We start from the raw sequence: 5,955 nt of genomic DNA, 5'->3' as shown, positions 1-5,955 counted from the left end.
TTTTCCTAGAACTTGCAAATGAATGCACATCATTGGTTAGGAAATTTTTGGGGTTTTGAATTGCTTGCGGAAAAAGTGAAGTGACAAGAATCTAGTAGCAATGAACAATGAACAATTAAATTGAAACAACTAGAATTACCAATCAAGTAATTGACTAACTAACAAGCATGCAATAAAATGATAGCAATAAAAAGGGCATATAACTAATGAATGTGAAATTAAGCTAAAAGAGCAAAGAAATTAAAGTCAACAAAAAGGAATGACAATCAGTCAATCTAAAAAGCTTTAGCTAGGAGTGAGAATTAGAATTTCTACCCTCATTATCATCCTCAATTGTGATAGTAATTGTCTAGTACTCTCACTTAGTCATCCTCTAACAAATGAAAGAAAGTCAAGTGAGCACAATTGACTCTAGTTCACAATTCCTAATCAAATCCTAGTGAAAGATTAGTTTTAGTGGAGTTCAAGTCAACTAGCAACCCTTAATTACCAATCAACACTAGATTTTGACAATTCAAGAGTCTCCAATTATTCAACCCTAAAGCCAAGAATAGAAATCTACTCCATAATCATAAGTTGCATCTTCACAAACACTTGGTGAGCACTAATATAAGACATCTTAAAATTGAGAAATTAACCTAAATCAATTCTACCATCTATCAATTATCAATAATAATAAACCAAACAACATATATCAAACACAAAAACCTTAATGCATTAATTAAAAATCAAATCCAACAAGAACCAAAATCACAAGTAAGATACCTTTAATTACAAAACTACTAAGCAAAATTAAACTAGAGAAATTACAATTATGGTAGTAAAATTGAATTTGAACAAAATCTAATCTATGGATTGAAACAAAAATTGAGCAAAGAATAATAAAACCTAGAGAGAAGCAAGAATTTCTCTCTCTAGAAGTGAAGACTATGTAACTTTCTATCTAATGGTATGTTGTGTCTTGGCCTCCTTCACCCCTATCCTATTTTTTTCCAATTGGGCTTGAGACTGGGCCAGAAGAGCCTTAGAAATCGCCCTCCATGGTGCACGAAATTGCAATCACACTTGCAATTCTGCACAACTAACTAGAAAGTGCACTGGGTCGTCCAAATAATACCTTAAGTGAGTAAGGGTCGATCCCACAGAGATTGTCGGCCTGAAGCAAGCTATGGTTACCTTGTAACTCTTAGTCAGGAGAGTATCAATGAAAAGGGTTTTGTTTGCAATAAAATAAAAAAGCATGAAAGAAAAGGTACTTGTGATTCAATAATGGAGAACAGATTGGAGTTTTGGAGATGCTCTGTCATCTGAATCTCTGCTTTCCTACTGTTTCCTTCTTCACGCACGCAAGGCTCCTTCTATGGCAAGCTGTGTGTTGGGTGTCACTGTTGTCAATTGCTACTTCCCATCCTCTCAGTGAAAATGGTCCATGTGCACTGTCACCGCACGGCTAATCATATGTCAGTTCTCGATCATGTTGGAATAGAATCATGTGATCCTTTTGCGTCTGTCACTACGCCCAACACTCGCGAGTTTGAAGCTCATCACAGTCATCCCTTTCCAGATCCTACTCGGAATACCACAGACAAGGTTTAGACTTTCCGAATCCCAGGAATGGCCGCCAATAATCCTAGCTTATACCACGAAGACTCCGATCTTTCGGAATGGAGGCTAAGAGATACACATTCAATCTAAGATAGAACAGAGGTGGTTGTCAGGCACGTGTTGATAAGTTGAGAAAGGTGGTGAGTGTCTGATAAGCGGATAATTTATATGCTTTTTGGCATTGTTTTTAGGTAGTTTTTAGTATGATCTAGTTACTTTTATGGATGTTTTCATTAGTTTTTATGCTAAATTCACATTTCTGGACTTTACTATGATTTTGTGTGTTTTTCTATGATTTTATGTATTTTCTGGCTGAAATTTAGGGACCTGAGCAAAACTCTGATAGGAGGCTGACAAAGGACTGCTGATGCTGTTGGAATCTGACCTTCCTGCACTCGAAATGAATTTTCTGGAGCTACAAAACTTCAAATGGCACGCTCTCAACGGCGTTGGAAAGTAGACATCTAGATCTTTCCAGAAATATATAATAGTTCATACTTTATTCGTAATTAGACGACGTAAATTGGCGCTCAACACCAGTTCCATGTTGCTGTCTGGAGTCAAACGCCAAAAATACGTCACGAACCGGAGTTGAACGCCCAAAACACGTTACAACTCAACGTTCAACTCTAAAAGAAGCCCCAGCACGTGGATAGATCAAGCTCACCCTAAACATACATCAAGTGGGCCCTGGAAGTGGATTTATGCATCAATTACTTACTCTTGTAAAACCTAGTAGCTAGTCTAGTATAAATAGGATAGTTTACTATTGTATTAGACATCTTGGGACGTTTAGTTCTCAGATCATGGGGGCTGGCCATTCGGCCATGCCTGGACCTTTCACTTATGTATTCTCAATGGTGGAGTTTCTACACACCATAGATTAAGGGTGTGGAGCTCTGCTGTACCTCAAGTTTCAATGCAATTACTATTATTTTCTATCCAATTCGATTTATTCCTGTTCTAAGATATTCGTTGCACTTCAACTTGATGAATGTGATGATCCATGAGACTCATAATCATTCTCACCTATGAACACCCGTGATTGACAACCACTTCCGTTCTACCTTAGACCGGACGCATATCTCTTGGATTCCTTAATCAGAATCTTCGTGGTATAAGCTAGAATTGATGGCGGCATTCATGGGAATCCAGAAAGTCTAACCTTGTCTATGGTATTCTGAGTAGGATTCCGGGATTGAATGACTGTGATGAGCTTCAAACTCCTGAAGGCTGGGCATTAGTGACAGACGCAAAAGAATCACTGGATTCTACTCCAACCTGATTGAGAACCGACAGATGATTACCCGTGCTGTGACAGAGCATTTGGACCTTTTTCACTGGGAGGATGGAATGTAGCCATTGACAACGGTGATGCCCTACATACAGCTTGCCATGGAAAGGAGTAAGAAGGATTGGATGAATGTAATAAGAAAGTAGAGATTCGGAAGGAACACAGCACCTCCATGCACCTATCTGAAATTCCCACTATTGGATTACATGAGTAACTTTATCTTTATTTCCTATTTATTTTATTTATCTTTTGAATATCTAATCCAATCACATTTGAATCCGCCTGACTGTGATTTACAAGATGACCATAGCTTGCTTCATACCAACAATCTCTGTGGGATCGACCCTAACTCACGTAAGGTTTATTACTTGGACGACCTAGTACACTTGCTGGTTAGTTGAGCGAAGTTGTGAAAAGAAAGTGCTGAGTTAATAGATGCACATACCAAAGAGCCATTATTGATGATCACAATTTCGTCCACCAAGTTTTTGGCGCCGTTACCGGGGATTGTTCGACTATGGACAACTGACGGTTCATCTTGTTGCTCAGATTAGGCAATTTTCTTTTTATTTTCCTTTCAAAAAAAAGTTTTCAAAAATCTTTCAAAAATTTTTTCTTTATTTTCGTTTTTCAAAAATATAATTTTCGAAAAAAAAAATAAAAATACAAAAAAATCATAAAATCATAAAAACCAAAAATATTTTGTGTTTCTTGTTTGAGTCTTGAGTCAATTTTTAAGTTTGGTGTCAATTGCATGCTTTAAAAATTTTTCTTGCATTTTTCGAAAATTCAAGCATTCATGGTGTTCTTCATGATCTTCAAGTTGTTCTTGACAAGTCTTCTTGTTTGATCTTGATGTTTTCTTGTTTTGTGTTGCATGTTGTTTTTCATATGCATTTTTGCATTCATAGTATCCATGCCTTAAAGAATTCTAAGTTTGGTGTCTTGCATGTTTTCTTTGCATCAAAAATTTTTCAAAAATATGTTCTTGATGTTCATCATGATCTTCAAAGTGTTCCTGGTGTTCATCTTAACATTCATAGTGTTCTTGCATACATAATTGGTTTTGATCCAAAATTTTCATGTTTTGGGTCATGTTTGTGTTTTTCTCTCTCCTTATAAAAAATTCAAAAATAAAAAAAATATCTTTTCCTTATTTCTCTCCAAATTTTTGAAATTTTGGGTTGACTTGGTCAAAAATTTTTTAAAATTAGTGTTTCTTACAAGTCAAGTCAAATTTTCAATTTTAAAATTCTTATCTTTTCAAAACTTTTTCAAAAATCAAATCTTTTTCATTTTTTATTTAATTTCAAAAATTTTAAAATTATTTTCAAAATTTTTTCTTACTTTTATTTCAAATTTTCAAAATTTCACTAAAAATTAATATGATTGATTCAAAAATTTGAAGTTTGTTCCTTTCTTGTTAAGAAAGGTTCAACCTTTAAATTCTAGAATCTTATCTTTTAGTTTCTTATTAGTTAAGTAATTAATTTTAATTTTAAAAATAAAATCTTTTTCAACCATATCTTTTTATCATATCTTTTTATCTTATCTTTATATCATATCTTTTTCAAAATTTTATCTTTTTCAAAAATTTGATTTCAAAATATCTTATCTAACTTCTTATCTTCTTATCTTTTCAAATTTGATTTTAATATCTTTTTTCAACTAACTATTTGACTTTTTGTTTGTTTCTTATCTTTTCCAAAACCACCTAACTACTTTTCCCTCTCTAATTTTCGAAAATATCTCATCCCTTTTTCAAAATTCTTTTTAAATTAACTAATTGTTTTAAATTTTAATTTTAATTATATCTTATCTTTAATTTTCAAAAATCATTAACTACTTTTTCAAAATTATTTTCGAATTCTCCCTCTCTTCTCTTATTCTATTTATTTATTTATTTACTAACACTTCTATTCACCTCTCTTCATCTCCAATCACTGCCTCTATCCTCACCCTTGAGATTGGATTCTCCACTTTTATTCCTTTCTTCTTCTACTAATAATAAGGATCCTCTTTGTCCAGATATAGAGGATTCTTCTTCCTTTTCTTTTTCTCTTCTCTTTCATATGAGGAGGAACAAGGAAAAAGACACTCTTGTTGAAGCTGATCCTAAACCTGAAAGGACTCTGAATAGGAAACTAAGAGAAGCTAAATTACAACAATCCAGAGACAACCTTTCTGAAATTTTTGAACAAGAGAAGGAGATGGCAGCCGAACCCAACAACAATAATGCAAGGAGAATGCTAAGTGATTTCACTAAACCAACGTCCAAATTTGATGGAAGAAGCATCTCCATTCTGGCCATTGGAGCAAATAATTTTGAGTTGAAACCTCAATTAGTTGCTCTAATGCAATAGAACTGCAAGTTTCATCGACTTTCATCTAAAGATCCTTACCTGTTTTTAACTGAATTCTTGCAGATTTGTGAGACTGTAAAGACGAATGGAGTAGATCCTGAAGTATACAGGCTCATGCTTTTCCCTTTTGCTGTAAGAGATAGAGCTAGAACATGGTTGGACTCACAACCTAAAGATAGCCTGGACTCCTGAGATAAGCTGGTCACGACCTTCTTGGATAAATTCTTTCCTCCTCAAAAGCTAAGCAAGCTTATAGTGGATGTTCAAACCTTCAAGCAAAAAGATGGTAAATCCCTCTATGAAGCTTGGGAAAGATACAAGCAGATGACCAAAAAGTGTCCTTCTGACATGTTCTCAAAATGGACCATATTAGATATATTCTATTATGGTCTATCTGAGTTTTCCAAAATGTCATTGGACCATTCTGCAGGTGGATCCATTCACCTAAAGAAAATGTCTGCAGAAGCTCAAGAACTTATTGACATGGTTGCAAATAACCAATTCATGTACACTTCTGAGAGGAATTCCGTGAATAATGGGACGCCTCAGAGGAAGGGAGTTTTTGAAATTGATGCTCTGATTGCCATATTGGCTCATAACAAAATGTTGACTCAGCAAATCAACATGATTTCTCAAAGTCTAAATGGATGGCGAAATGCATCCAACAGTACTAAAGAGGCATCTTCTGAAGAA

This window comes from Arachis duranensis, chromosome 7 (assembly GCF_000817695.3).
Source record: "Arachis duranensis cultivar V14167 chromosome 7, aradu.V14167.gnm2.J7QH, whole genome shotgun sequence".
Classification (NCBI taxonomy): domain Eukaryota; kingdom Viridiplantae; phylum Streptophyta; class Magnoliopsida; order Fabales; family Fabaceae; genus Arachis; species Arachis duranensis.
Note: the sequence above shows the minus strand (reverse complement) of the source record.